The 12,530-nt window shown below is 36.2% G+C and overlaps 1 protein-coding gene across 1 annotated transcript in view; it reads left to right on the forward strand.

Moving 5' to 3' along the window:
• The first annotated feature begins 2,208 nt into the window (after positions 1-2,208).
• Positions 2,209-12,530, forward strand: part of LOC131050901 (lycopene epsilon cyclase, chloroplastic) — a 270,496-nt gene continuing 260,174 nt past the window's right edge. Inside the window, exon 1 of the mRNA XM_057985246.2 lies at positions 2,209-2,402. The gene's annotated coding sequence lies outside the window, so the exon portion shown is untranslated. The remainder of the gene's footprint in view (positions 2,403-12,530) is intronic.

Raw genomic sequence — 12,530 nt, forward strand, 5'->3', positions numbered from 1 at the left:
CATGACAATTACGAAGAGACACATTTATTAATTGGTCAATAAATGAAACAAGACAGCGGTAGAGAATAAATGTGCAGGCAATTATTAAAAAAGCAGTGAAGTTGCTATTTAATGTGTTGGTGGGATATAGTTTTATTTAGTTAAAAAAACATTTCCTGCATAAATCCAAAAGGTTTGTATACGTGTGTAGTGTTTGCAGAAGACATGGAAGCCACCTTCACCCTTTACACAATGAGGCAACAACTAGCCTTTAGGGGCAACATCACCGATAAAAGGTTGAAGGTTGTATTCATGTTCGGGGATGACAAATTTCTTTGGTACTTGAAATTGTTTCTGGGTGACTGTTTCATGAACACAGATCACCGATACTGGACGAATGCGGACATCGTGTTCATGGTGGCAGCTTGGGCTTGGCAGATTGGGAAAAGTTCAGAGAAAGTTAAATGGTTGTTGAAAGAAATTGTGGATGATGACTAGCTGCTCAATCTCGATGAACTTGTCGTAACGACTATTCTAGGGCTAGGGTTTGAAGTGCCTAAGTGACAACCGGGTCATGAGGTTCCTACAATTTTCCCCTTCATTCTGTGGGAAGTGGGGGTGGACCGCAAGGCAAGGTTTGTTGAAACCACACTCAGATGGACGACGCTGGAGATGTGATTCATGGAGATGAAGGAACATCGGGTGGTGCAGGTGAGGCAGGATGTGAGGGAACATCGAGAGGTGCAAGTGAGGTGGGAGGTGAGGGAACGTCGGGAGGTGTAGGTGAGGCAGCAGGAGAGGGAACGTCGGGAGGTGCAGTTGATGCGGGAGTTGCAGATGACATTGGTTATTGGTACGAAGTACTAGAGGTTCCTGCGGAGTTCGACGACAACGAAGACTACGTCCCCTCGCCCAAGCAAAAAAGCGATTGCAGGACTGAATGAATATGTGTGTCACATTTTTGGTAAGCATTATATTTCTCAATGTTTTTAATTTAAAATTAACATAATACGTAAATTTTAGTGGGAATGGTTGCTGGGAATGCCTGTCAATACTTGGGAATGGTTTCTGGGAATGCTTCGGAATGCTTGGGAATTGTTTCTAGGAATGTTTGGGAATGCTTCGAAATGTTTCTGATTAAACATTACAATTTATATAGTTTGTAAAGGAGAAAATGTGAAATAACAGTGTGATGTAGAAAAATGTGTATGGTAACAAGAACAATACCTGTGTGCTTTTGTTGAATCTGGTCGACTGTTGTGCGTGTTTGCTACTCCGTGTTTTTGCTTTTTGTTTCTCTCTTGCACTGCATTTCTTTCAAATCCGACTCTTGCAATGAGATGAGAATTTATGTTTTATACATGGATTGCGTGGTTTCCCCCTTTTTAATGTGCTGTTTCGAATTTGAAATTTGAATTTGCATTGTTTGTCCATTGAATCTACAAAAGTAATTCATTTAAACCTAATTTGATTGTTTTTGTTTGGAATTTAGTGGCCTTACACAGTTTTTGTCGTTGTTGCAGGTGGGAGTTGGCGTGAAGAGAGGTGAAGGAGATGGGACAGGTTGTACACAAATGACAGAGTGTTGGGTACTGTGCCAGGGGAAGGAGGTGTCGTGGCGCCGACGTGGACCCAAACCAGCCAAAATGTGTTGTGTGAAGGGTTGCGGTTGGGTCCATGCGTGTTGTGTTGGCAATATTAATGTTTATGTTATGCTTGTTTTATTGGCGATTGAAGCCACGTAACAAAAACTTGGTCATGTTTAAAACTTTTACAATGACATTTTATTTTTGTTAGAGGGGCCCACTCTTTGGCATGGTTGCACGTGAAAGTGCCCACATTGACATGTGTTTATTTCGTTAATGCATACTTTAATATTTCCAAATGTTATACAATGTTTTATGTTTGTTTTGTAATGGATACATGTATGGCGTGAAAGATATTATGTTTAATGTGAATATTTATGCAATTTTTTCCGTTATGTTTTTGGTGTGCGGTTGCAAAAGTTTTGCCGAATAAGACGGTCATGTGTGGGGCCCACGATGCGCATGTTATATATCACCTTCTAGACCTCACGCACGTATTAGCTCCTCTCCCCTGATATACCAGATTCCTTTTAAGGAAGTAGGGTAACTAATTCTAGTTAATTAGTTGGGATACTTGTTTATTACGCAAACTTTGATTTTGAATAAAAGAAATCCAAGAATTTAAAAAGGGGGAACAAAAGATATTTATATCCCCCTTTCTAGATGAGGCGGGGATTTACTTATCCAAAAGCTGCCACGTCAGCGGTGTTCTTACGTGGCAAAATTTCGAAGGGGCTCAAATATTTTTTTGGGGAGAAGATGGAAGCGAACAACGCAGGAGAATTTGCAGAGGGACTACAAATGGGCGACACAATTTCGGGTTCTTCGAATTAAAAGGTTAGCGAACTTTCTTTATCTCGCTTGTAATGTCGAAACAGGTTGAAAAAATTCAATTTTTTTCTTGCATTACAAAATTTATCGGCAAGAAGAAATGACGCGTATTTATTTATTTATTTAATGGAATGCAGTGCACACAATTTCCTGTAATATAATATCTGTTTGGATTTTAGGTATTCATGATAGATTTCAAACTTCGAATTTCTCGGCGCTTTTCTCTTTTCTTCTCACATATGATTTCAATTTCATGGAAAATCTTCCTTCAAAACCTCTGTTTATGACATTCAAACAAAATATTAAAATGAAAATGATTTGATCAAACTTCGGCCTTTGCTTTTTCTCTGAGATTTTTAGCAACATTGTCCGTCAGAAAGTCTGGCTAAAATATAGCGCGTCAATTTGCCGATGCCAGATTGCATTGTTTCCTCTTCTGATAAATTTTTTAGACTGAAATATGTCATTGTTTATGAATTCCAGAGGACCTCAAAATTCTTTATTTTTTAAAGAATTACACTAATTTGCATGTCGATTTTACTTTGAAATGTTATTATTCGTCATTTTCATCACAGTTAGATTTTTTGGGTTTGTTATGGTTACGAAAAAAATGTATTGCAACTTTTATTGAAGAGTATATGACATTAGGGTAGAACCTACCACTTAATTACTAATGCATTAGGTATTTCAAGGGAATAAACAGTATTATATATAGGTTAATTAAGTATACAAACGTTAGTTTAAGTTTGACGAGTAAGAGGTGGATTAATAAATGTAGAATTTAAATTTATAAAATATAAATATGGTATTTAGTTTGAGTTTTGAAAATAGATATGTTGTTCAGATTTAATTTGTTAATTTGTTAATTTGTTGAAATTTTGGGGTTTGATCAAATGTATGTTTCAAAATTTCTAAATTGAGTAAGTTCTAATCTAGATAAAAGCTACTCATGTTGAACTAATTTGATACATAGAATTAAATTCACATTTGTAAAAAAGAACTAATAGGGAATGCAAATTTGTTGTAAATTCACCTTGACTCATTATGATCATGTTTGCGAACTTGCTAAGCAATTGGTCTTGTTCCACAATGGACCAATATAATAACTTTAGATCAATAATTGAAGATAGCAATCAAGCATGTAGGGATGTCTACGATGACGTGTGCTCTAATAATGGCATTTCATGAATGTTCTCTAATACAATAAATATTTAATCCTAAGCATGAGATTATAATAGAATAACTTGATAACCATATGGAGCATGTAAATGGCATAAACAACTAACATGTAAGTATCATAAGATGGAAGCACAATAAAAGTGTGAAAATGAGAGATTGCAAGAATGATACCATAAGGATGTGAAAATATTAGGAACATCATATTAAGCATGGTAATAGACATTGTAAGCATGAAACATAGGAAGCATAGAAATATAATTGACACCTAGTATAGGAATATACCAGGGAGCAAGGGAAAACATAAGTGATAGACATGGAATATCATAAGACATGAATTAAACAAGGCATGTAAGAAAATCATGGAAGCTAAACACGTATTATACTAATTCATAAGATCTAAACAAGTAACTTAGAAAAACATGTGTGCTAAACATATGATATAGGGAACACATAAGAGATCAAAATGGAAAAAAGGAAAGGTGCCCTTGATTAGGGAAAAGAGCATGAATCATTTAAAGGTGAAATAAGAATACAATATGTGCAATACATATGGCACAAAATTCCAATGTGTATAGGAAACACAAGGTAGATGTAAGAATTATAAAGAAGTATCACGATATGTACAACTTTCCAATAATTTAAAGATATTAGCTTCTCTAATAAAATAGGTAGAAACCCTAATTTTGTAATGACTCACTCAGTTATGCTCCAATTCCTCTAAAATATAGACTACATATTCTTTAATACGTCCTTGAAAAACCCTTTAAAAATTATATTCCAAAAAATGACCTCCAAAATTGAGAAAATGCTTTGTCTTCATGGTGCCAAGATCATGCCCTAATACCACTTGTAATGAAATAACTTGTACAAAAGAGAGATAATATGAAATATGCTAAAAATACTTTATAATAGCTAAGAACAATAAGGCACTTTGAGGGGGCAAACCTCCAAATATCTCTAACGAGAACACAATTCACAATTTGATGATGAAATAAGACTTGCTACCTCCTATATATACCCTACTTATGCCAAGGATATCACCCAAGCCAACTTAGATATGACTATATAGGCCCTAGTCTGACCCAAATAACGACTTAATTAGGAATTAACATAGTCACAAGCTGACTACTCACAACCCTTAGCATACTTTAGGATTAAGGATGTAGCATTAGTTATTTAGGTCGACCTAGGGCCTATATAGTGGTATCTATGTTAGCCTAGGTGATATCCTTGGCATATGTAGAGTATATATAGGAGGCGGTGAGTCTTATTTCATCATCATATCGCAAATGGTGTTCTCATTGGAGATTTTTTAAGGTTTCCCTCCTTGAAGTGGCTTATTATTCTCAACTATTATAAAGTATTTGCAACATATTTTGTTTTATATTTCTCTTTTTTGTAAGTTATTTTATTGCAATCTGATGGACTTGTAAAGCACTGAGAGTGGGGGGTGAATCGGTGACACCAAAAGCAATACTACTTTAAATTCTGACTGGTAGATATACTTAACAAGTTTGTTAAACAATATGCATGTAATCCAAAATGATATAACAACATCCACAATAAGTAAAACATCCACCATAACACAAGTGTTTATACGTGGAAAACCCAAATAGGTAAAAACCACGGTGAGATGGGACTCACAAGTTAACTATTTGCAGTAATAGATAACTGACCGGTTAAGGTCTACAAAGTGCTCTGCTAGGAGCGAATCTTGTTAAAGATCCCAAAGCTTAGTTAAAAGCTATACCCTGTAAAAGGTAGTACCCTGTAAGGAGTAACCTCGGCCGAGGATTTTTGAATCAAAACTAATGGATCACTTGGTTAGAGGATTTGTACAATGAAGCTTGTTAGAGCTTACCCGGTTAGGGGATTTGACTGTCGCAGCGATTAGAAAACAACAAGTGGTGTGATCTAGTAGTAGCACAACTTGCTTGTATAGATCCTCTTTTGTACACTCAACACTTCATTACCAACATACTCTGCAAGTTAATGCTTCTGCCTTCGCACATAACATATCTCCTTCGCTCATACAAAATAATTCATTGGGATGTCAATATATAGACATTTAGATTTCATGTCGGCATCTAGAAATCATATCACAATTACCTAGGTGCAGTGTATCTGGTCAAACAATCATAACACATCACAAAAATACTACCAAAAATTGTCAGTAAGGATAACTCATCACATAATCAATGAATACCGGTTGGAACAACAATACCGGTTGGAGTTAAACAGATAAATCGTTTATCCTTTGATGCTCCTGTGATAATCTCCGTTGGATCTTCAAGTTGATGCCGAGTTATGTATAACCATTGGTTGTCTTCATGTATATACCGGTTGTCACCATGTACTGGTTAGATATAAACCTCTAGTATACCGGTTGTAATATAAACAACTTTGAAGTCACACCGGTAGACAATATGAACATATGTGTGTGTATGTGTTTCATCAATGACAACATATGATGAATTTATTCATTACAATCATCATCAAGCCAACAATCTCCCCCTTTGGCATTGATGGCAATGCTTAGAAAATTTTATAGTAATACCGCTAAGTGTGCTTACAATTTTTTTTTATACACATACACATATACATATACTCCCCCTTACTACATACATCATGCAAAATTTTCACAACACACATACATATTTCTACTCCCCCTTTGACAACAATGCCAAATTGAAAAGCAATATATATATATATATATAAGTTTGTATCAAAATGTTTTACATATACAAAAACTTGAAAAACTGAATCAAGATTCATGCATTGCTAGCCTCATAAAAATGACATTAAATTTTCTCTTCTACTGAGATAAAGTATGTTCCCATGTCTCTAGCAAGTTCTCAATGAACTCAAGTGTAGACATAATCTGAGTATGGAACTCTTCCATTGAATCAAGTGTACAAGTTTCTGGGGTAGCCAAAATAGCTTCTGCATTCTTGTAGGCTCTTTGCAGTATGTCCACTTGGGATGTGAGTAGACTCTTCAATTCCTTCAGTGACCGGAGTCTTTTTGCTTTCTCAAGATCATAGGTATCTAACCTGTTTTGCAAATCATCCACAGATTTGCTAAAAGCAAAAATAGAATCTTGAAGTGGTACATATGCATTGCATATCTTCTCTAGCTCTTGCTCTGTTTCAGTTCGCCTGTTATTGATAACAGAATAAAAGAATGGAACATTAGAAGTAGATGCAAGAAATTTCCCTCTTGTTTCAATAGCTTTTCTTAATAAATCTTTATTAAGAGATAGAACAATTTTTCCTGTATCAATCTCTTTCATAAAAATCTCTCCACGTTTCTTCCTGTAACTCTTCTCAGCATAAGTTTGCGCCGCTTCTTCTGGGGACTTAATTTGGTTAGATGCATCAACAACCAATTGACGAAGTTTGCTAATAGGTGTTGTCAAATGCCCTGTAGCAGTTTCCAGTAGTAGACTTGTCAGAATATCCACAACATTCTGAATGGTTTCTGCTTCCATTCTCTTTTCGTTAAGTCTCTTCTCGTGTGCCCTAGATTGCATGACAGTTGCAATCTTCATCATTTCAGATGCACTCATATTATCAACAATTATAGGCCCTAAGATGCGAATGAGTCATCATCATCTTCATCAGTCTATTGTAAAACTAATGATGTTATCGGTTCAGAAGATGTTACCTTAACAATCTCTTCTTTCTCTTGTTCTTTCTCCATTTCTTGTTCAGAAATCTGTGTATCAACTTTTTCATTGGATTCCTTCTGAGTGGCCTGTGAAACTGGTGGCAGTTGGGGTTTCACTGGTTGTTCCTTGACTAGTGGAATATCCACTCCTGGTTGAGTTGCCGGTTTCTCAACTTTAGTAACGTGTGAATCTAAAATTTCCAGTGGCTGCATATCTGGTGCTGTAATGTCTCCAGATAGATCTATTGCATCCTCAATATCATCAACAAGTATGACTCGTTGGACAATAGTGTCATCCTTCTTCTTGATAGGATAAACAACATCAACTTGCACAATTTCTTCCTCATCCATCTCAGGTCGATCAACAATATCTTGCTCATCGTTAGAGGAATGTATAAGTTCTTCCATTCGTTGGATATTTCTAGTAAGCAAAATGAACTTTGTACTTATCAACCAATTCATTCAACTCATCATTTGACAAATCAAAAAAATATTGTACAAATACATCATCTATGATTTCTTTTTCTTTCTTTATTGTTTCCTCCCATTTATTCAAAAGAATAGTATATAAGGAATTAGAGATATCCTTTTCAAGATCATGAGGTAATCTATTAAAATGGCACAAATAATTGATTACTTGTTGAATAATTTGTTCCTTTTCATCTTCATTGAATGAATCAAAATGATCTTTGACATTATCAAATCTGTTTCTTCCTAATGTCTTCACTGTTCTCTCAAAGGTAGTCTCAGGCTTGTAAGTTAAGATATCAAAAGACACAGTTGCCTTTGGCACTTCCTTCACTTGCTTGGTTGTTTTACCGGTTGCTTTTATTTTCTTGGGTTCCTCCTCAATATCAGTACCTTCAGATTCTGCTTGGAGAATTAGTTTCTGAGCTCTTCTCGTTGATGCAGTCTCCTTCTTTGCATATACTTTGGGTACCGGTTCCTTTTTGGTTTGGACACTTTGTGTCACTCTTGTACATTTTATTACCGGAGGTGCTTGCTCAACCTTCTTCTTCTTACCTTTACCACTTATGGATGGAACACTACTGGTTTCAGCTGTTGCATTTTGAACTTCAATTGTATCCAATCTTACCTTCTTTTTGTCCACTGGAGATGCCAACAGGTTATTGGCATAACTGATCAATAAGTCATAGTTGACTTCATAGCTCATGTCTTCCATTTCTTCTTCTCTAGGCTCAATAGCCCCCATCAAACAAAAATCAGTGGTAACTGTGAAAATAATGTCCTTAGCGAAGTGTTTTACCACATCCTCAGGCAATCTTACTCATACTAATTTTCTTTTGAAATTCATTGAAATATTTATTCATTGCAACAGAGAAGGTATTCCTCACAACCTTGATGTTGTTCTTAATCTGGGCAGATACCAGTAGATCCTTAGACCATTCAAGATCACCAATTCTCGGTAGGAAACTCTGGAAATAAAAGAATAGACCGATCCACAACTTTCCAAATTAAAATTTTTGACTACTATCCTTCTTGATAGACTGAAGATTCAACAATAATTGGCTCCTTATGGCCTCACATAGGTCATAATTAGCATTTTCATCTATCATCTTATAAGCAGTATGCACCGCTGTAGATGGAACACTATTCAATCTACTAGAATAAAATATCTGGTAGCCTATAACCATAGCTGCCAACTTTACCGCTGGGTCCTTGATGTCATTGACAAAAAAAGCACGCCCATCAAAGGTTGAACCGGTTAGAGTGTTTATTGTCTCTTTTGAAATTCGTCTTAGCTTAGGTACTTCACCGATTGAGTAAAAACCAGTTACAACTTGAATAGCTTCCTTGGTTATAGTATGAGTCCTTTCTAAATACATGTTTTCCCCATGAACACGACTCAGAATAATTCAGATATGTTCCTCTTCAAAATCTTCAAGAATGCATGTTGCATTATGAAAACCTTTCTCATAAACCCTAATATATTCTGGTTGAATCTTTCTGTTTTCATCGCAAAGGGATTTCAATTGAGAATATATCGACAATGATCCTAAATCCTCAATCTTGCAATCAATGTCGCTAGACAAATCTCCTTTCACTACGACACCACTAGGAACTTGTGATAAAGCATTATAAGACACAATTCGTTCCGCCTTTACAACTTCCATAGGTTCAGATATGATCATCAATTTCTCTACTGGTTTAGAAGATGATGCCATTTCAGATAAACTAGATTCAAAGTAGGATTTTTCAAAGAAATACCTTATTTTATGTGCGCTGCCTCATTTACCGATTGAATACTCAAGTGCACACGAGTTCAGTTTTCACCAACCTTCAAATTAGCTTGATCACTCAAATCACGATACAACTTCGACTAAAATCAGCTAACAATCCTTTCTTAGCTCTGCAAGCGCTCAAAAAATTCTTTCTCGAATGCATTAGGGTAAAAATAACAAAGTGAAACTCGCTTTTATCCTTTTTACCTATTGCATTAAATGTTCGCCCGTTAGGGTTACAAACCCTAATTATCCCGCTTAATGATATGTACAATATTGATAGATGTAAAACCGACTGATAACCAATTGACAAAAAGTTATCAAAATTTCATACATTCAAAATCTCTTACCACTCATTCATCTCAAGGGGTCCGGAAGTGGATTTATCGTTATGCTCCCCTTAGCCATATTGAAAAGGCTTAGTTCATTGGTGCGGGATTCTCCACACTGGGTGAAGGATTAGTTTCTTCTCCAGGTGAATCATCACTCTTCTTTTTCCATATTCGATTCATTTCTTCTCTGGTTTCTTCAATATTGACCTTCTTCTTGCCTTTCTGATCTTTATAAGGATTGATCGGTTTGCTCTTTCTAGATCTACAAAATTTTGCCATGTGTCCCGGTTTATGACAATGATAGCAGGCCATTCCAGATGATCTCCAAGGTCCTGCATTACCTCTCCCAGTTCTTCTTTTGCAATTCATAGCCACGTGACCAAAGTTGTTACAGATGGTGCAAATGACATTTGTTACCTTTTCCATCTTAAATGGACTAAACCGGTTGCCGGAGGGTCTTTGCCAGTTCATGTTACCCCGGTTATAATAGTTTCTCATCCAGTTGCCATTTGGTCTTGGATGCATATGCGGTACATGATTATTTGCTTCATATCTACATTCAACTGATCTATGTCCATACATTTTGCATGTGAAGTAGTGACCTTCAAATTTCTTGGATACATACCTAGCATTTGTATTGTAGCTTGCATTTCCATTAGGTTTGTTTCTACAAACATTTGCAGTGTGACCAGGTTTATGGCAAACAAAACAAACATGTTTAAAGACCTTCTTACCGGTAGACTTTTTAGCCTTAGGAGCAGATTTGTTCTTATGAGTGTTTTTCTTGGTACCGAAGGATTCTCCTTTTTTAGATGTGTGAAAACCAAGTCCAAAGCTATCACCATTCATCCTTTGTGATTGAATTTGTTCTTCTAGCAAGGTAGAATTTCTGTTGAACTTTTCCAATTTCGCATTTGCTTCAATGAGCTGTTTGGTGAGATCTTCATTATGTTTTGACAGGTTCTCTCTTAGAGATGATGCTAATTCAAGATCTAACTGTAAGCTCTCTTTTTCTTCTCTCTCTGCATTCAAATGCTCATGCAAAGTAGCATTCTCTCGCTTGATCTTGGCAATCTCATGATGTCTTTCCTTGATGAGATCTTCAGCAGTTCTCCCGGCTTCTAATTCCTGACTCATGCAGATAGTAAGACCTTCTAGCTCTCTTCTCAGATTTGGCTTTTCACTGTTTAGTTTTTCAACTTCCTCAGCTAAAGCATCAATATTGGCCTCATTTGAAGAACTATTATCAAATATTTCTAACAATTGTTCAATTAGCTCTCTCCTTTCGACTTGAGAAGCTTTCAGTTTGACCCTTAGGGTTTCAAGCTCATTTCTACCAGCCTCAAGCTCTCTAGCCATCTCAAAGTATCTCATATCCCCCATGGTAGCTTTAGGGTTTCCTTCCAAGCGATTAGGCTTTAAATAAGTTAGGCTCTGATACCAATTGATGGACTTGTAAAACACTGAGAGGGGGGGGGGGGGGTGAATCAGTGACACCAAAAGAAATACTACTTTGAACACTGACCAGTAGATATACTTAACAAGTTTGTTAAACAATATTCATGTAATCCAAAATGATATAACAACATCCACAATAAGTAAAACATCCACCATAACACAAGTGTTTATACGTGGAAAACCCAAATAGGTAAAAACCACGGTGAGATGGGACTCACAAGTTAACTATCTGCAGTAATAGATAACTGACCGGTTAAGGTCTACAATGTGCTCTGCTAGGAGCGAATCCTGTTAAAGATCCCAAAGCTTAGTTAAAAGCTATACCTTGTAAAAGGTAGTACCCTGTAAGGAGTAACCTCGATGGAGGATTTCTGAATCCAAACTAATGGATCACTTGGTTAGAGGATTTGTACAATGAAGCTTGTTAGAGCTTACCCGGTTAGGGGATTTGACTGTTGCAGTGATTAGAAAACAACAGGTGGTGTGATCTAGTAGTAGCACAACTTGCTTGTATAGATCCTCTTATGCGCACTCAACACTTCATTACCAACATACTCTGCAACTTAATGCTTCTGCCTTCGCACATAACATATCTCCTTCACTCATACAAAATAATTCATTGTGATGTCAATATATAGACATTTAGATTTCATGTCGGCCTCTAGAAATCATATCACAATTACCTAGGTGCAGTGTATCTGGTCAAACAATCATAACGCATCACAAAAATACCGCCAAAAGTTATCGGTAAGGATAACTCATCGCATAATCAATGAATACTGGTTGGAACAACAATACCGGTTGGAGTTAAACATATAAATCGTTTATCCTTTGATGCTCCTGTGATAATCTCCGTTGGATCTCCAAGTTGATGCCGAGTTATTTATAACCACTGGTTGTCTTCATGTATATACCGGTTGTCACCATGTACTGGTTAGATATAAACCTCTAGTATATTGGTTGTAATATAAACAACTTTGAAGTCACACCGGTAGACAATATGAACATATGTGTGTGTATGTGTTTCATCAATGACAACAAATGATGAAATTATTCATTACAATCATCATCAAGCCAACATAATTGAAACGACAAAATCATTGTAAATAACCACTCGATGTGTTTTATTTGATGGACACCTTGGTTCACTATGTAAAGTAGGTCTTTTAATACCTATTTATATGTATGTGTGTGTGCGCGCGCACCAAATGAACAATTTTTTGTATTGGTTTTGACACCCATACTTGTTTTTG

Source organism: Cryptomeria japonica, chromosome 2 (genome assembly GCF_030272615.1).
Source record: "Cryptomeria japonica chromosome 2, Sugi_1.0, whole genome shotgun sequence".
NCBI lineage: Eukaryota > Viridiplantae > Streptophyta > Pinopsida > Cupressales > Cupressaceae > Cryptomeria > Cryptomeria japonica.